We start from the raw sequence: 20,132 nt of genomic DNA on the forward strand, positions 1-20,132 counted from the left end.
TGACGCAGAACAGCTGTTTACACCACATGGTGGAGATTCATTTCTTATCCTTTGGACAAACTAATCAGGGAAAGCAAATTAGGCAAGGGATTTACATCAAAGGTGGCCGAGCTCATTGGGTCTTTGTGTTTCAGAAAGGGCCCGATATTCACCAAGAGCCAGAGCCATAATTTTCAAATTCGAGCGCCTAAAATAGGCTACTAAATCTCTGTTTAGGCACCTAAATAGGAGTGGGCTTCTTTATAAAGCACCTTTAGCTCCAGTGGGATTTGTGGGAGCTGAACACTGCTGAAAATCAGGCCATTTTTATTAGGCGTTTATGATAGATTTAGCTGCCTAACTAGGTAGCCAGGTTTGAAAATGCTGGTTCAGATGTTTAACTGACTGTACAACACAAATGATTTTTTTTTAAAGAATGGATTAATTTTTGTAATTTTTCATAGGTCTAAATGCCATAGTTAAACTAGAGACATGCTAGAGAGGTCTTTAACATAGCATAACAAGATCAACTTAGTGGAAGCTGAAGCTAGAAAAATTCATACCAGAAAAAAGGCATACATTTTTGATAGTGAAGGTAATTACCCATTGAAAGAGCTTACCTAAGGGATTGTCATTCCCTTGAAGTCTCTAAATCAAGATTGGGCATCTCTCTGAAAAATCTGGTTTAGTTCCACTACCAGGTATTGGGTATAAGGGAGGAGCTACTGGGTGAATGTATACTGTGTGTATTATGCAGGAGGTCAGACAGGATGATCACAATAGTCACTAGCCTTAAGACCTATGGTTTGACACTAGTGAATCTTTGAACTTGAAAATGATTAAGTGTGGATAAGGAAAACAACTGAAAAACCAATCTGTTCAGTCCACATAAAGATTTGCTCTTGACTTGTCATCTGCTTTACACTTCAGGGAAGCCTGATCTTTAAACCTGTTATTAAGAAAGCACTTTCAAAATTCAGTTTATTTATTTATTTTTAACAAAGGACAGAATACTTACAAACTAGCAATCAATCAATCAATCAATCAGTATGTCTGTATTTTCTCCTTTTATTAAATATCCAAACCACTTTATTAATTACGTTTTTGATTTGCCCTTTTTAAAAAACAGATGATTCAAAATACATTGGGCCAGCTCCTCGGCTGGTATAAATTGGTAGAGCGCCATTGGTGACAACCGAGCTATGCTGCTTTATAAACAGCAAGAAGATCTGGCCCTGAAACTCTAACTTATTTTATGTAGTAATACAACGTTCTGTAAAGTGTTTTTACCAACACAAAAGCTTGATCCTGCATTCCTTGCACAAGTAAAACTCCCACTGAAGTTAATGGACATTGAGAGTGTTCAGTCTATTTCATGATCAAGTTAAATGCCCTGTCCTGCAGACAAAACTCCCAATGGAGTCAACAACGGAGTGTGGACAAGGGTCCGGATCCTAATTCAGACATAAGTGACACAATGGGATAACAGTTCAAACACAAAGACACAGTTAGCAAAGGGATCAGTTGGTTTTTTTCTGATAAGAACACTAACGGTTAACAAATTAAGTTGTTTATTCAGGCTCTGCATGAGAGATTAACTTGATCAGAGCGTAGACTGACGTAAATAATAAAGTAATATTATAAACATGGCAGTAGATACAGAATTGCACAAAAAGGAATAGGATTAGGCAAAGTGAGTTATAAATTCAATGATTGTTCCACAGACCCTACATATTGGATCAGGGATATTTGTTCTGTGTATAAGAGGCAGCTAATGATATTGTTGTGATGCACAACTGACGTGCAGGTGTGGATTAGTGGGACATCCCTCCTGCTTCCTTTGTTTCTTCCCTGGTGTGATTGCATGTTCACAACAGCTAGTGATCATGTACAATTGTAGATCTCCCTTCACGGACCAGAGTAACCATTGTTAATTGAGGCCTGTCAGGGTTCCCTCCCCACTCTGAACTCTGGGGTACAGATGTGGGGACCCACATGAAAGACACCCTAAGCTTATTTCTACTAGTTTAGGTTAAAACTTCCCCAAGGCACAGATCCCTTCTTGTCCCTGGACAGTATTCACTGCCACCACCAAGTGAGTTAGACAAAGATTCAAGGAAAAGAACCACTTGGAGTTCCTGTTCCTCAAAATATTCCCCCCAAGCCTCTTCACTCCCTTTCCTGGGGAGGCTTGAGAATTATATCCTCACCAATTGGTACAGGTGAGCACAGACCAAATCCCTGGGTTTTTAGGACACTAAAACCAATCAGATTCTTAAAAAAACCCCAGTACTTTATTATAAAGAAAAAAAAGTAAAAGAATCACCTCTGTAAAATCAGGATGGAAGGTAATTTTAATCAAATTCAATTTAATCAAAGGGTAATCAGATTCAAAACACAGAGGATTTCCCTCTAGGCAAAACTTTAAAGTTACAGAAAACAGGGATAAACCTCCCGTTAAGCATAGGGAAAATTCACAACCTAAAACAAAAGATAATCTAACACATTTCCTTGCTATTACTCACTATGCCTGTAAATTTAGATGTATCATTCAGTAGGAGATGGATTACTTGCTTGGTCTCTCTCTTTGTCTCCCGAGAGAACACACATAGAGCACAAAAACAAAGCCCTCCCCCCCGGCCCCCGATTTGAAAGTATCTTCTTTCCCCATTGGTCCTTCTGGTCAGGTGCCAACTAGGTTAATTGAACTGATTAACCCACGGTGTAATTTTTTTAAAATGTGCAATTACACATTGGAAGATTAATTTATTTGACTAGATATTTCCACCCACCAAATACTGAAATACATATTTTTTTTAAAAAAGAAAGCCAGAACGTATTGAAGTTGATATGGAAATTTGACATGGCCTTCACAGCTGTAATATACCACAAATTCACTATGCCATAGGTGCTGTCATCCTAGATGCTTTATGCTTATTAGAGAAAGAAAATAAAGATTGTTACACCAACATTTCTAAACAGCCATCTGACGAGCAAACAGCCATCAGGCAAGCTGAATCTGTCCTTGGGAGGATTAAATGATCCATTGTGTATTTTCTTTCAAAGTATACTTTGTGTGCTCGCCCGATGATGTTTTCTGTCTAAGGATTGTACCGTTGTATTGGCAGAGTAAATGATTTGCTGATGACAAGTCTATCTTTTTTTTTCTGGTGAAAGTATATTCCACATTTTGGGGGGTCAGATCCTATTCCTCTTGAGGCAGACAACAAAATTCCCATTGTGTTCATTAGAAGCAAAAGCCAACCCTCTGTGAAAGACCCATAGCAATGTTTCATCATACTCTCATGAATCACCGCCATCTTCAGCAACAGCAGCATTTAAAACAATAGAATATATTGCTGAAGTCAATGGAAGTATTTCTCCTCCAACATTCTAAGCATGATTTCTTTGGCTTGGTTAATTTCCTGTTTTATATATATATTATAAACATATAAATACGTTTTTAATATAGTTACACATCATGAAATTATATGCATTATAATACTGCTGCTTTTTAAATCCCCAAATCTATCCCGAGAATAGAGGATCAGTATGAAGCAGTCATAGTGTCAACATAATTGTGTGTAGTTTGAAATTTAAGCTACTGAGGCAATCACTCGCTATAGTTAAAATTACAATTGAACTGAAAAAATATTTGTATACTTACAAGTTCTTGATGCCCCGAAACAAGATTGTGTAACAAGATTTTTAAAAAGCCTCCATTTTTCATCTGAAATGTATTAAATATTCTTTTTACAATGGTTTTAGAGTTTAAACCTGTTTCCATTGAAAGCAATGGAAAAACCTGAATTGACTTCAGTGGAGCAGGACTGAGACCTTAGTCTTCAGGACCTCAAGAAAGGATTTTGGATTTAGGAGAAATCCTGTATTTGAGTACTTGCAGAGTTTCCCAACCCCTGTGTGGGAGTTACCCATGTAGGAGGACACAAGGCTCTGTCCTTTTTGTATCTAGGCTTGTAGTACATCTGGTAAGCTGAACTTTCTCACATATATAAAAAGGAATAACGATTTTACCACTTTAGCCCATTGTACCAACTCGTCCACTGAAATTTCCACTGATGCCAATTGATTTAGCTCAGTGATGAATGTGTCCCTTTAAGAATTGATATTAGTGTGACAAATCCTGAAGTCCTCAGTCAGTTTTTACTGACTGACTTCTTACTCTGGCAAAATTCTCACAGAAGGCAATGGAAGTTTTGCCTAATGAAATGAAAGTAAGGACTTCAAGATCTGGCTTATTCATTATCCATTGCTTAGCCTGTGTGGATTCTTTTCTTTGTGAATAATACAAGCACTCGTCTCATTTCACCATAACTATCACCCAACTATTCACTGAGATTATTGGGGTGTCCAAATTTTAGTTTTTATCATGTAAGGACCAAAGGCCACTGGGAAATCTCATCTGCTAATATCCAGGGATCTCATAAGAACTTTTTCCCCTCCCCAATATTTTAAGTAAATTGCCTTATCTTGGCCTTGAAATAAATTATAAAATGCAATAGTCTGGTTAAAGATATCAAATAGCTGATAAAAGAAAAAATTCTCTCATTTGTAATTTTGGAATCAGAGCGAGACAGCATCATTTTGCCATCTTTGTACCCAAATTATTCATAACAAAATGCTCTTATCAGATAACAGAAGGCAGCTGAAACCATACACAGTTATATTAAAGTCTGTCTGCTTGCTGTTACCACAAGGAATGCCTCAGAAAAAATTATTCTGAAGAAATTCCACCATGCAAAAACAGTCCAGTTTTCCAAGAAATGCTAAAGTAATGTTTTGTAGATAATTTAAAAAGTTGGACTTTTGGCAATGGGAAAACTTTTCATACTGGGCATTGGAAATAATTAATTATTAGATACTTTTTGTCAAAGTAGAACATTCCAACAGGATTTATTTAAGCTTGCCTTAACAACAACATTTTTGTAGCCAATAGTAATCAGAGTCAGACATAGTGCTGTTGTTAAATAATAATAATAATAATAATAAAGAGAGAGAGAGAGAGAGAGAGAGAGAGAAACTTAATTGTATCGTACGACAAACTGGTTAATATATATATATTTTATCTGGTGCATTTCATTACTCTTTTTTGTGATTAAAAATAACACACATCGAACTAAGGAGCATCATCATTTAAGCCCCTCCAGTCATGCAGAACAATATCACTACTAAGGAGACTGAGACTGCAGCACCAATGAAGTTAATCAGAATTTTCCTATTGACTTTGGTTGACTGAACCCATCCTGGTCTCCATAGAAGCATTGTTACTTGGTATGTTACAGACTCACTGAACAAAATAATGGTTGGTGACAACAGAAAAAAATATATATTTACATTTAGAAAATTAAAATAAAACCCTGAAAGATATGTCTAAACTAAATAGTGTTAACATATAGCTATAAACTTCACCCTCCTCCCACTCAGCCTCACCCTATTGTTTGTCCCCGTCACCCATTGTCATGATTTATATTTAGACTTGAAAGATCTCTTAGACAGGGGCCCTGACTCTTGACATATTCTATGCATGCACAGAAGATTCTTGGGCACTGTAAAATAAAATAGCTTACAGGTTTGGTCTAGAATAGTGATGGGTGAATCCCTTTGGTCTACCAGTTGGGCTGGAAATCTCATGAATACAGACATATGTGGTTTCCATGGCTTCCCAGCATATGCCAGGTTAGAAACACCTAGAGAATAGACCTCTCTAGGGAGTGGGCACTAGTGAGTAAAGAAAGCTGTAGTAATCTTCCACTGAGGCAGCTGCTGAGGACAGGAAAAAGCTGGATGAGGATGTGACAAACACAAGGTAGGAACTTTGGGAATAGCACAAATCCTTTGTCAAGACATAAGATATGTCTACACTGCAATTAAAAACCTGCAGCTGGCCCATGCCAGCTGACTCTAGCTCGCGTGGCTCAGGCTAAGGGGCTGTTTAATTCTGGTGTAGTTATTTGGGCTTGTGCTGGAGTCTGGCCTCTGGGATCCTGCGAGGTAGGAGTATTGCAGTACACTGCAATTAAATAGCCCTTTAGTTAGCAGACACAGGCCAGCCACAGTTGCAGTGCAGACATACCCTAAAACTCTTTCTTTCATTTGCCCCTCTGTCACTCACACAAGGCCCTGCAAGCTTCATTATCATAATTCATGAGTGGTGCAGCTCTCCTGGTGGTAGCAATGTTGAAGCTGCAATATAGGTAGGACTGAAACATTTTTACGACAGTGTAATCTCAGACAACCCTGCAAGATCAGGCCCTGTTTTAAGTGTATAGCAGTAACTGGATGAAAATGCAAACCAGAGATGTAGGAGTAACCAGCTGGTATAGCAATACCTGTAGTATGCCCCTTGACGCTCACATAAAATATCAACACAAAACAAAGCTGGTAAAACATGACACATTAATATGTCTATAAAGTTTATGTGTGTTATTGGCACACCCAGTAATCCCAACCAGATTGATGATAGTTTACTCTAATAACAACATTTTTGATTCATACCAGTTCAAACAGAGGGAGGAAAATCAGCCAGTGTCTGCACAGTGTGCCTCCCACACACACTTGACTGCATTATTGCATTGCTTGTTCACTGAGGTTACAAAGATCAGTACTGGCAAGTTGTTCCTAAACTTTTTCTAGGCTATTGAAGAAAGGAGGTTTACTTTTTTTTTTTTTTTCATATTACATTGCTGAATAGGATATTATTCTACATCCTCAATATAGAACTAAAGGAGGCCACAGGATATTTATTTAACATGAGAGCTGGAGGGAAATATTTGTATATGCATTTGCTAAACAGCAGCATTACTAGATCGGCGTGACTATTGCAATAAATATTAATATTAGAGTAGCATCGAGAGGCCACAACTGAGACCATCCCTCTTTGTGCTAAATGCAGTACACCCACATAACAAGAGACAGTCCCCACCCTAAAGAACTTAAAATCTAACTAAACAAGACTGACAAAGGACGGGAAGGGAAACAAAGACTGTTTCTGCAAACATTTGTTTGCAATTTGAAATGAATTGGCTTTGTCTTTAGTCGTGCCGGCTTTGTGTTCATGCTCCATGAATGCTCTCGCAAGCTAACTTTGCTAGTGTTAATACCTGTGAAAAGTGAATTTTAAGCTCAGCTGCTCCAATATAGTCAGAAGTGAATATAGAATTCTATGTTGTAAAATTTGTAGTTCATGCTGTGTTACGGCCAAGTGTGTGTGAGACCTGAGGCCCTGGTTAGATATGTTACTTAAGTCATCCATCGAGGGAACTAAAACAATACCACATGGTGTAAGTAATTAACCAATATGATGCTGTTTTTAAATATTCGCAGCAAACCATTCATGAAGGATTTGCTGGCCACAAATGATTTGCTAAAGAAAGTGACAAACAATTTTGACTAAAGAATAAATATAAGCAAATTGCTAACTATTCCTCAACTGTTCATGAACAGAAAATGTCACAGGATAAATTGTCCACTCTGAATCATTCACCCAACTGTAATCATACATTCAACGCACTATGTAATGCTGCTCTCTCTGTAGGAATCACACGCTTCTTTCAATTACACTATTGACTTAGGGAAAAGACTAAGGGTCCAACACTGCTAAGTGACCTCATTTCCCAGTGAAATTAATGGGATTTGAGAGTATTTGACCCCTTCATTTCAGTTTATCATAGAGAAGTGTCCCTTTAAATTTTTTTTTCTTAAGTATTGAATATCTCAGAACAACATACATTGTCCCATAACAGAATGGATGAGCTGGGATCTCAGCCAATAGTGCAACAGAGACCCAAATTATATTTGAGTATATCACAGCTGTGTGATCTCTTCAAGGGCCAGATTGTGGTAGGAAGGGTAGAAAGGGTAGGAAGGAGGTCTCAAGGATTCTCCCTTCCTGTATCTCCTCCCTAGGCAAGGATTGGTCACACAGATGACCACAAAAGTATCTAGAGTTCAAGGCCTGCACAAGTGGGTACAGCGTGGCAGGGAAAAGATAGTCCTGTTCCCATTTGTGTCAGCAGCGTTGGCCAGCCACAGGGAGAGCTGTATACCATACTCTGTCAAGATGTGGTGCAGAGACCACACATCTCTTCCTGAAGCACAGTTCTTACCCTGGCTCCCACTGGAGCAGGGCCACTCACTCCAGCCTCAAAATAAGCCACAACAGAGCCCAAATTAAGTAGATTAATCCGAGATTTTGAGGGCACATTGTCTGGAGCCCTGCCTCATTCAGCATGCACTGGCTTTCACTGTTGAAAACGTTGAGCCCATCATAAGATGTTTGCCACAGTGCTGATGATGTAGTCAGATTGACAGGGAGTAAGGTAACATTACCTGCCTTTAGATGGTCTAAGGAGTGGGGAAATGTGGTTATCAGTGATGCTAAGGAGGTAGAAGCTGCATTTCCCCCAATGATAGCCATGCAGCATGTTCACTGACGTTAATAGTAATTATGGTGTATTCCTGAGGGAGAATAGGACTCTTAAAATGCGTATTCCAACATTCTAATTGCAAATCAGAAAAAGAACCCCATTTTTCACTAAATAATCTTCATTAACATAGCAAGACCATTCTGGACATGTGCCTGATTAAAATGTGGTCTTTCATTAGAGTTCACTGTTGACCATTGACTGTCATAGAGACTGGATCAGGGTGAATTACTTCACAAAGCTGAAGAGCCTGATGCTGCTCTCAGATACACTTGAGTCCAGAAGCAAGTAGCTCCATTGAAATCCATGGAGCTATACCAGTAAAAAAACCTGCGTGAGATCAGTGTCCCGCCCTAGTGTTCAGACCTTACCAGTGACATGCACCCTCATAAATTAAAAAGCATGATCATTGCTGGGGGATTTTTGTTCACACTCAGTGGCGGGAAGAGCAGCAATGTATGCAGTCTGTATTTCCTTTGAGAAGGGTGCTAGTAAAGGGAGGGAGAGTATCCACCCACAACAGTCATTTGTAAATAAGACTTCTGCAAATTGTCATTAAATAAGGTGGGAGCAACACTTGTGTTCCTTTCCTCCTGCTATAATTTCTCACCTTGCCCACACAGCACAGTGTTGATGACTACAGCAGACTCTCTGATGTCTCACATTTTCTCACTTTGCCACCTTCCCAGTCCTAATTAGCATCCAGCCTTTCCCCTGCCCCCAGTAATTTACATGTGTTGAATTTGGTGATTGTTTCAGAGAGTGCTGATGTTCCCAGAGCAAGAAAAATCTTTTGACCTCCTGTCCTGGGATCTCCCAGCAGCCAAGTGTGTGAGGTTGCCCACGTGCATGTTTGAGGGATGAGGCTGACTAAAGGACAAGGTACATGTACCAAACAGGAGAAGTGGGGAGGGAGGGAGGAAGAGAGGATGGGAGCAGCAATCACACTGATACTTAGGCTAAATAATAGTACGCCCAGCTTGAGAGTTTCTATTTCTTTAAACATTTTAAATTATTTTAAAAATTCCCTATCAAACCACCATGCTTTCTTAAATACCCAGTACCGCCCTCCTCCCAGAACAGGTGATCCTGAGTTCACTGATGATTCTTTTCTGTTAACTAATATCCATGAGTGTCCTTCCCTCTGAGGTACTGCCCCATCATGGACTGCCATATCACTGAGCCCAGCAGGGACCACTGAGCCAGAGACCACTGTCTCTGTTGCTCTTCAGGAGCAGGATAGAAAGTCCGTTGGTTAATTATGGAGCACATGCATTGTAACTCAGAGCTGTGAAAATTGTCTCGAGGCGTGCCCACTCCATAACCACTCCAAATTCCCGCACCGTCCCCAGCCAGTACCACAGAACACCTCAGTGCCCAGACTGCTGACTTCAGTGTAGCTAGCCATCTTTTTTCCACACTTTGTGCACATCTCTATTCTCTGTCATAACTGCAACTGAATAGCGTCCATTAAAGGAACAAGCCACCTCCCTTTCTTGGCCTGCTATGGATCATTAAAATATAACATGTTCCGTGCATGTGAATTTACTGGAGAAATGTGTTAGTTTGAAGCCACTGAAATGAAATTCGTCTCGTTCTCAGCAGGAAGTAAGTACTGTATTCACTATATTCTGTCAGTGTTTCTCCACTTTCTTCTAGGTAGCCTGTACTGATGAGGGGGTAGTTGAGACTCCAACCCATTCAGTCCTTGGCCTCTTGCTGAGGCAGCCAGGAGGGTTGCCAGTTCTCAGAGCAGTTTTTATAGGGTGGACACATCTAAACAAATATCAGATGACAGAACTCTGAAGTCAAAACCAACCAGGGCTGGATTTCAACTGGCGATTTATTGGTAAAAGTCATCAGCTCCTATTACCTATTCACTGAGCCATCTGGTCCTTTGGCTTCAAACAATTATAGGGACTATTTTTGTTCCTATTGGCATTTTGTTGCTGGCTACAGTGGGAGCTGGGGAAGGCCTTCAGCTTTCCAACTTTCTGTCCATGTGCATCCAGGTTTCCATGAGTGTCTGTGGTTCTCCTTTTAAAGTAAGCTAGACATTAACAAATTGTCTTTGGATATAAAAAACTGTAATTCTGATTCTTCTCTCACTTACACCAGTCTTTATGGCTTCAGTGGAGTTACTCCTGATTTACACTGGCCAGAGTGAGAGCAGAACCCGCTCCAATATTCCTTATGCCTGGGTCATTGCTGCAGAACCCTGAGAGCATTCATGCCATCCCAGCATACATACAGATATAATAGAGTTGTCTGGATGCTTTTAAGTTATTCACCATTGAAACAGACTTCAAAGTTTCAAATTCTAAAATTGAAATAATAAAGAAGAAGAAGAAGAGGAAGAAGAAGAAGAAGAAGAAGAAGAAGAAGAAGAAGAAGAAGGGAGCCAGCTGCCAGGTGAACCACCGTTTTCACCAGTTCATGGGAATCTCCTATACATATTTTACTACCTTTAGTGCACTTTCTTTGCTTCCCCATGATATAAATGAATAGCCTGCAAGCACAGTAAAGTTAATATAGAAGAATAAATCTCAACTGTCGAATGTCAGGTCAGAAATATAAACCCTATCTAATATGCCAGGTCAGAAAGGAAGAATACTTTCAGCTGAAACTAGCAAATACTTTCCAGCACAGAGTACTCACTTTTTTTCCCTCTAAAAAATGTGCTGCTACTAATAAGACGAGTTCAACAGTCTCCTTTTAGAACCTCCGAAAGGAAAATAAACATGCAGAACAGAGTTAATTTATAAAATGCTCCAACGTTTATCTTGGCAGCACCGTTTCAGGCAGTGAGATTTCTCTCTCTCACACATGCACACGCATGCATACACCCCCCACACCCCCTCGTTGGCACGCACGTCTTATAACAAGGGCAAATCCTACAAATAATAGATATGAGAGCAGGGCTCTCCTCTGCTTTGAGTTAACAGGACAAATCCCCAGATCCTTATTCAAGCAAAATTCCCAGTTTGAAATTAATGAAAATTTTACCCAAGCAAGGCCCTGACCCTGCAAACGCTTTTGCAAGGGGCTGATCCAAAATCCACTGACGTCTTTGTTTTGACTTTAGTGGGCTTAGTGTGTATCTTTACCCATGTGAGTAGTCCCAAGGACTCTCTGAGACTGTTCCGGGGAATAAAGTGAATCATGTGCATAACTGTATGCAGGATCGAGGCCTAAGACCCAAGGGCCCAATCCTGCAAAGTAGCAAGCACCTCGGGAGAGTTCAGTGAAGTCAATGGTAAATTCAGGGAACTCAGCACCTTGCAGGCCTAGGCCCTAAGTAAACATCCACACTTGTTTGGCGTTCTCCCATCTCTTGCAGCAGCTGCCTTCCTTACATACAGTTTATTTACTTCAAGGTCTGCAAAACAAACAATCACTTCCCTTAAGATTAGCAGTGAGAGCGAAGTTTTTACAAGGGTAAAATACAAAAGTGGTTCTCAACCACTGTACGTGAATGACTCTTATTCTAGAAGTACCTTTTTGTTATGCAATCCCACCGTGTTACAGAAGGCAGACCCTGAAATATTAAGATCAACATAAGAGTGTAGCAACAAAGCCGTATTTTTTCCCTTCCTTTTTTTTTCTCCTCTGGGAAAATGCCAGTGATTTCCAGCACTCATTCTGACAACTGTTCTGCTGTAAATATTTAGAAAAATCCTTTCCATTAGAGATTAAACAAAGTGTAAGTAACTGTTCCTAAGTGATAGCTCTTATTAATGTTTGTAGCCGTAGGCACTGTACAAACTTATATGTGGTATACCTCAACACTCCACATAGAAAAAGACAAGATAGAAGGCAGGAGCCAGAATGAAGTGTAATTTGAGCTTCACTGTGTTATCATTATAAATAATCAGTGCAGAGACAGCATTCTGTAATGTGTGTACACAATGTTTGGAGATCTTCCTAGATAGTAACTGGCAGATCATGCTAAGGAAGTACACCAACCAGTACATTTTAAAATGATATATATCAAACTGAAAATATATTCTTGTACAAAGGTCTCACAGTCCCGGGTTGGATTTTTTCTTTATATGGTCAGCATCTGTGAAAAATAAAGGGCAAAAAAAGTCTTTGCATGAACAAAAATACCATATCTTAATGTCACACATTAAAACATAAAATAATTACTCTGTCAGCAAGGTCTGTGCCTTAGGATCACTAATCTGGTGGAACTCACTACTTGTATCATATTCCATGCTTTCCTGTTTGAACAGTGTTTGAAGTGTTTACGGTGTGCTCTGATATTATAGGTGGTGAAGTGGTTAATGGCATAAGTGGCCTCAGGACGCAAGTGAGGCTCTGTAGTGGTAACATTTACAGGGTCTTCACCACACTGGAGCCAATTTGGAGGTGAGAGGAGAGACTGATTTGTGAGTGATGTGGCATTTGTGAAGATCCATAGGCTCATTACACCGGGGAATTTAGTAGCTGAAAATATACCCAGGACTCTGTGAAGAGGATGAACATCATGCATATTATATTTCTATATCATTGCAGAATTTAGTTTTCTCAAATAGTAAAGGTTTTGATCCTGATTCTGTGGTCTTTACTCAGTTTCTTACCTCAGCTTGAAATCAATGAGAGTTTGCCTGAGTAAAGACTAAGTAAAACACTGAATAAAGAAGGACGGTAGGATTGGGCCCCAGGTTTACAGTATTGTACTCCTCACTCGGTGGTTTTAGTTTTCATTGGGAACCTCCCCTTTCTCAATTCCTTGCACTGTGTGACACTATCATTCACTATTGGGTGATAATTTTCTTGGTAGTGCTCCATTCAGAGGAGATGTGTATAGTAAAGCTTGCAGAAGGTGGCAGTGTCTCACGTTTCCAAGGTTGGAAGACCTGTAGCTGACCTAGGCTATCTGCCTTTCAAGGTCAGGTACTCAGAAATCATCTATGCAAGTTATTTCTAGTGCTCCTATCATCATAGTATGTAGGTGTCAAGAGGCAGGCTGCTCTCTCTTTTCATGGGACTCCTTCCTCTCTTAAGGAAATGTTCTGAACCATCCTCAGCAGGTCAAAACTTAAAAGTGGGCTTTCAAAAGAAGTCCCTTGCCCTCCTCTCTGACAGAAGAAGGTTGTCAGGAGGGTGTCAGGCGGTGGGGGTGAAGAGGAATACAACGGTTACTTCAGTTTTGTCTATGCTGGGCACTGAGTAAATGGGGCTAATGGGGCAAAACCCCCCGCCAGTGAAGGACCTGCAGCAAGTTGCTTAAGCATGTGCTTGACTTTAAGCATGTGAGTAATCTCTTTGACTTCATTGGAACCGTTCACATGTTTAAAGTTAGGCATGTGCTGTAAGTATTTTGCTGAATCAGGGCTGATGTCACAACTATGTAATGTGGCTGAGGTATTGCAGGGTGCAATACCACCTGCTGACACTGAGGAAATGCCTGGTGGGATTGGAGCTACCTCTGGTGGGCCTTCTGGTTCCCAGACTTTAGGTGGCAGAGGGAAGAGGTCTAGAGTAGCAAGGGTTTCTGTAGGGCTAGCTCCACATAGGGAGAGCAGAGGGTTGTCTGAGATGTTTCCTGCTGCCCCTGCTCCTGTATTATCATACCCAGCAACAAGTAAGGGAAATTTCTGAGCCTGGTGGGGGTGTTGGAATGAGGGGAAGAGTTTTGAGGGGAAGGGTTTTGAGCTTGGAGATAGGTTTTCTAAGCCAGGTGGCCTGTATGTGGGTGGGTGGTGTATTTGGGGTCTGTGATTATCAGGCAGGAAGGGTACGGAGCCCAGGGAGTGGTTCTGAGTGTGAAGAAGTTACATGGGAAGAGGATGGGTTCTCAATCTGGGGAATAGATACATTGGCGGGGATTGGGCTGAAAAGTGCAAAGGGGAATTGGGGTCACATATAGCTAGTCATAAAATGTCAACATTAAAAATGTTGGTGCAATTTTTAACCAAAATTTTGAATGGCTGTCAACGGAAATAGTTTCCTGTCTGAACTAGTGATCCGATGGAAATAAGGTGTATGTTTTTAACAGTAAGAGTAATTATCCGTTGGAAAAACTTATGAGGGGTCATGGTGGATTCTCCCTCAGTGACTATTTTAAAATCAAGATTGGATGTTTTTCTAAAAGATCTGCTCTAGGAATTATCTGGGGACGTTCTATGGTCTGTGTTTTCTAGGAGGTCAGATTGCATGACCAGAATGGTCCCTTCTGGTCTTGGAATCTATCAAACTAAGGTGATCTTTCAGCAGCAAGTTAGGCAAAGACTACATCATTCTGGAGAGATGTATTTTTTTTAATATGTTATTTTTTGTAGCATAGTCAAATTAATGTATTATTTAAGGTTGAATTTGGTAATACAAACATCCTTAGTGTTACTGGTAGTTTTATAATTTATAATAATAACTTATAATAATAATTGGTACATACATAGAATTTCATCTTTTCAAAATATCCTATCCAAATATCAATTAATTATTTCTCTAATTACCCTCATGGCAGATTGGTAAGAAGATATTATTGCCGTTTGACAGATGGGGAAACTGAGGCAGGGAGGTTAACGTCTAAGACCAACGTTTACAAATGAGAGTGGCCTCATTTTCAGAGATGCTGAGTACTTACAACCCTTGCAGAAGTCAAGAAGAGCTGCAGTGCTCAGCGCCTCTGAGAATCAATGGCTTATTGATGTGACTAAGGGCATTTTACAGCGCTGCACCTTTCTCGCTCAGGGGTGTGAAACAACACCCCCCTGAGCACTGCAAGTTTCAGCGCTGTAAAGTGCCAGTGTAGATGGTGCACCGGCACTCGTGCTGCGGCAGGGCTTTAATGTTACCGGTGAAGACGTGCCCTTAGGAACAAATTCACTACTGCTGTAATTTGGTGCAACTCCATTGACTTCAATGGAATTGTTCCAGTTTACACTATTGACTAATTTGGCCCTAAATATGGATCTAGGGGCCTAAAGTTGAAAGTATGGGCCTAAGCAACTTGCTTAAGGTCCCAAAGTAAGGAAGAGGCAGAGAGCAGTTTTGAATTCTAGAGCACCTAATTCCTGGATGCTTGCCACTCAAGTCTGGCCCATCTGCCCCTCTGTAAATGGAAACAGAGGGACAGATGAGCCACACTTGAGTGGCACTGCACCCACAATTGATTTGGGGGCCCTCTCAAATGAGGGGGCCTGGGGCAAACTGCCTCTCCCTCCTACCCCCCGGGCAGCCCTCAATGCGAGAAATGTTCTGCTGCAACAGAGACGGGGGGTTTGGGGGTCAAAGCAGGATAGTCCCATGAAATACGGGACTGTTGGGAGGTCTGCACTCATTCCTTTAGATCTTAAACCTTCTAATCATGAGGACCACACCTTAGCAGAGATCATCTAGTGGACCAGTACCCCTCCCAGTCATGATTCTGCAGTGAAAACTAAAGGGATTTCTTTCAGTGATTTTCTCTACCTCTGCCTTTTATCTTGTGCTTTTATTTACACCTACATAAGGTGCATGCAAAGTGGGTGTAAAACACTCCCAGTTCAGAATGGTAGCATTTTGCACAGGTGTCAATGACTACACAAGGTATAGGGTAGCAAAGAATCCAGACTTGCATTTCCATTACACTAGCAATCGCCTGAAAGAGATGCAAAAACTCTATGGAAAGAAAGTCCAGAAAATTGAAGTTAGATCTACTGAAGGGATATGCTGATTTCTTGTTTGGACAAGTCAGCTCTGCATCAAACTCACTAAACCTTTTCCTTATGCAGACACTACTTAAAAGAAAAAGATTTCTAGTGCCAAGGTGAAAAGGAACAACAGACATGTGAAGAAGAGATATATGTGAAAGATGGATGCTATGGCTTTTAGGCTCTTAACTTGAAAAAGTTGTTCCTTCTGCCTTTTGAAAGGACAGGAGGACTTTCACTGTTTCCATTCCACCTATACAAAGCAGCTTTACATTCCCTTAAATAAGGCACTCATTAATTGATGCAGCAAACTTACATGGTGTGAAAAAGGAGCAAACTGCATAGCAGATGTGTGATACTGAACAACTGTATGGACAGATGGTCTGTATCTGGAAAAAATATGTAGTTTTCATTTTTCTTTTGTTGTGCCAATAATTTCATGCAACAGGAAGGAAAGTCTGTTGAATTGCTTTAGAGCAGTTGGTTAGACCAACAAGAGAAAAATTATGTGAAATCAAAAGGGTGGTTTCTAACCTGATTTTTGAGACCCCCCCACCCTTGTTCTACACAAATGTATTTGCTTTTATCCAAAATTATTTCTTTCTCTTTTCTATTGGTCCTCAGAGTCAGACTGATGAGCATCATAAAGCTCACTGTTAGCGACGAGACCATAATACTGCTGATGCTCTCCCATGAAAAGTGCTAATGCCATCCATTGACTCATCAGTGTATAGTAGCTCCAGCCAAATGAATTATGTTGGGGAACAACATCTGACTATGTCTAAAGGGACCGTAAGGATTATGTTACTGAAAACAGAAATAACACCATTGCTTTCAATGTCTCTAAATTATTCTGCATAGTGTCAAAGAGCTCATAGTTGTTCTATATATTGCATAGATTTTAAGGCCCTAAGAGATCACTGTGATCATCTAGTCTGAACTCCTGCATAACACAGGCCATAGGACCTCACCCAACGATTCTTGCATCTAGCTCAATAATTTATGGTTGAACTAGAGCATACTTTTAGAAAGACATCCAGTCTTGAGTTAGAGACTCCAAGTGGTTGAGAAGTTACTACTTCCCTTGGCAATCTGTTTCAATGATTAATAACCTTCACTATTCAAAATTTATATCTTATATACATTTTGAACTTTGCTGACTTCAACTTCTGAACATTAGATTTTGTTATGTGTGTTTTTGCTCGATTGAATGGCCTTCTAATAAGCTATGTTTTCTCCTTGAGTAGGTACTTATAGACCTTGAGTTTTACACGGCCTACAGTATAATAGGTTCAATGGCAAAGGAAAGGATGTGTGCAAGGGTTCATTTCATACTGGAATTGATTTTGGAGAAAACACAGAATATTAACCTGGGTCCACATTTTAATGTGCTCCACTTTTTTGATACACATGGGGTATGAAGATCCTAATCTCACGCTAGCTTTACGCAGGCGTAACTCCATTGACTTTAATGGAGTTGTTTCTGATATGGTATAACTTAGAAAAGAATCAGGCCTATGTTGTTTACACGTAGAAGAAACAAATTCCCACATTTTCAAAGTATCGTGAGGGCTATCAGCCAAACAGTTACATCTGATATAAATGGAATGTGCATGGCTAAGACTTGCTCCCTGCTTTGGCATCGTAGAAAAAAGCAGCCTATTCTAACTTTCCAGCACACTTCTACCATCCTAATGGCTATGCCACCTGCTGCTAGGTTCTCACACGTTAAGCAGGACCATACTGTGTTGGTACTCAGATGGAAGATCTTCAGTGAATGCCAATGTGCTGAAAACAGTGATGTTGGTGATTCAATAGGTGGCATTTACCCTTCTGAGATCGGTCTTTAATTAGAAACACTGCTGTAACAGGTTTCAGAGTAGCAGCCGTGTTAGTCTGTATTTGCAAAAAGAAAAGGAGGACTTGTGGCACCTTAGAGACTAACCAATTTATTGAAATTCGTTAGTCTCTAGGGTGCCACAAGTACTGCTGTAACAGTTCACTGTCGACATTCACTAAAGCAATGAGAGGGGTTCTCCCATAGCTATAGTTAATCCCCTTCCTGAGAGGCGGTAGCTACGTCAATGGAAGAATTCTGCCATCAGCTTAGCTGCATCTACACAGGAGAGTTGGTCGACCTGACTACGGCACTCAGGGCACGAAATTTTTCACAGCCCCCCCACTCCAAGCAAAGTAAGTGGGTCAACTTCACTTTTTAGTGTACACCTGGCCTTAGTACTGATGTAATGTCTCTGTATGGGGCATTGTCCTGCTGGAGGTCTGTCTTTCAGCTGAGCTGTAAAGCAGTGATCAAAGCCTGATCACTTGTGGATGTTAACAATCCCATTGGCTTTTTAAATAAGAGTAGGAGTTTTGGCCATAGTGGTCTGTGCAAAGTTCAATTCAATCTGGTTGCACTAGTTCTCCCTAAAATTCCACCTGCAGTTTCAGCTGCATTCAGAGTTTACTTCCTTTCACAACCTAGTATACTGTTAAAGAGCTCATGCATTCACCCAAGAAGTAAGAAATACTTCACCTACCTCTTGGGTGAATGCAATAGGTCTTTAACAGTACACAAACTTGGGAGAGGAAGCACTTTACAATGATTAATTATGCATCCCAATTCTAAACTTAATTGGTAATTGTAAAGTGCTTTGAAAACCTCAGTTAAAAGGTCCTAGAGATTTGCACATTTTATCTGGATTATTAATTATTATTAGTAGTATTATTGGGTTATATTGTACTGTATGTTTTTAAGCAGACTTCAGGTCACAATATGGATTTTGATTATTATACTCTTTTTCGTCAACTGAGAATGAAAAATATCTTCACATATGTTTTCCTGATTATTCAGCCTCAAATCTGTTTGACTTTCATTTAATCTGTGTTGTTAATTTTCTGCCACCTTGTTGTTAGCATGGGGAAAAAGCAAGATGATTGCCTCTGAAAATATTAATAAACAGTAAAATACCAGTTGTATGGTAGAAGAGATGGTTCAAGGATGGTTCTAGGTCACCAGTTTGATTCTAGCTAAAATTGTGAGTAATCCAATTCTTTACCCCTCTGAAGGTTGTTCAGTAACTCTTTAGTGAAATTAATTAGTTGTTTCAAGTAGGAAAAAAATTTGGTGGTGTTTTTATGATATAAATAATCGTCTGTTCAGCAAAGAGGCCTAGGCATCAGTATTGCCAAACCGAAGCATTTCAAGAATTAAGAGTCAAGCCCTGCCCCTCTGCAACCATTAAAACTAGAATCCTATTTTTATAAAAAAAGAAAGCAAGCTGAGATTCTCACATGGGAATCACATGGGTGGCTCTTACCACTGCTGGATTTCAGCTTTTGTCCTGAACAGGGGGTAGGGCCTCAGGGGGAAGAAGAGGAGCAGGGACAGGGCCATGGAGGGGGCAGAGCTCCTGCATGTGTCCCCTTTTAGCATTTTGAAAAGATGGTCATTCTGCACAAAGCCCTTTTAAAAATACATTGTAATTGGTCTTTGAACTAGTTAAAGGGCTTGGAGATTGTTTTTACATTTATATGCAGGCAAATTCAATATAAGGATTTTGTTTGTTTGTTTGTTTGTCTTACAGTTTAAGAAAATGTGTTGGTTTTAAGGACGGGGCCCTTATTCAGGAAAGCACTTAGGCATGTGATTAATTTTGAGCAAATATTTAAGTCTCATGGAAGTCAAGGGACTAGAACACATGCATGAAGTTAACCATATACTGAAGTACTTTTCTGTAAATAGGGATGTATTTAAGCATGTATGAATTGGGGTCAGGGTGACTCCTGTAAATATAAAAGGGATAGCAGACATAAGGAAGTTTTTAATGTTTAACCCAGTAACTACAGCATAAATTAATACTGGGCTGGCTAATGTTGATACTGGGCTGGCTAATGTTGATACTCAACATAGGGAATGAGAGGGGCCTTTTGATTATAAATTCCTCCTCTATCCCTGAAATTTCGGACCCCTTTTGTTATTTTTCTTTTTCCCTGCTGCTCTTGGCTCACCAACCACAGTTCTAGTTTGCTGGGGACAATTCCCAAAGAGTACATTCCTTGTTGGAGT

General features: G+C 40.1%; 1 protein-coding gene across 1 annotated transcript in view; it reads left to right on the forward strand.

The window, feature by feature from the left end:
• The window catches only part of RSPO3 (R-spondin 3), an 85,133-nt gene that overhangs the window by 2,857 nt on the left and 62,144 nt on the right, over nucleotides 1-20,132 (forward strand). The window lies entirely within an intron of this gene.

This window comes from Eretmochelys imbricata, chromosome 3 (genome assembly GCF_965152235.1).
Source record: "Eretmochelys imbricata isolate rEreImb1 chromosome 3, rEreImb1.hap1, whole genome shotgun sequence".
NCBI lineage: Eukaryota > Metazoa > Chordata > Testudines > Cheloniidae > Eretmochelys > Eretmochelys imbricata.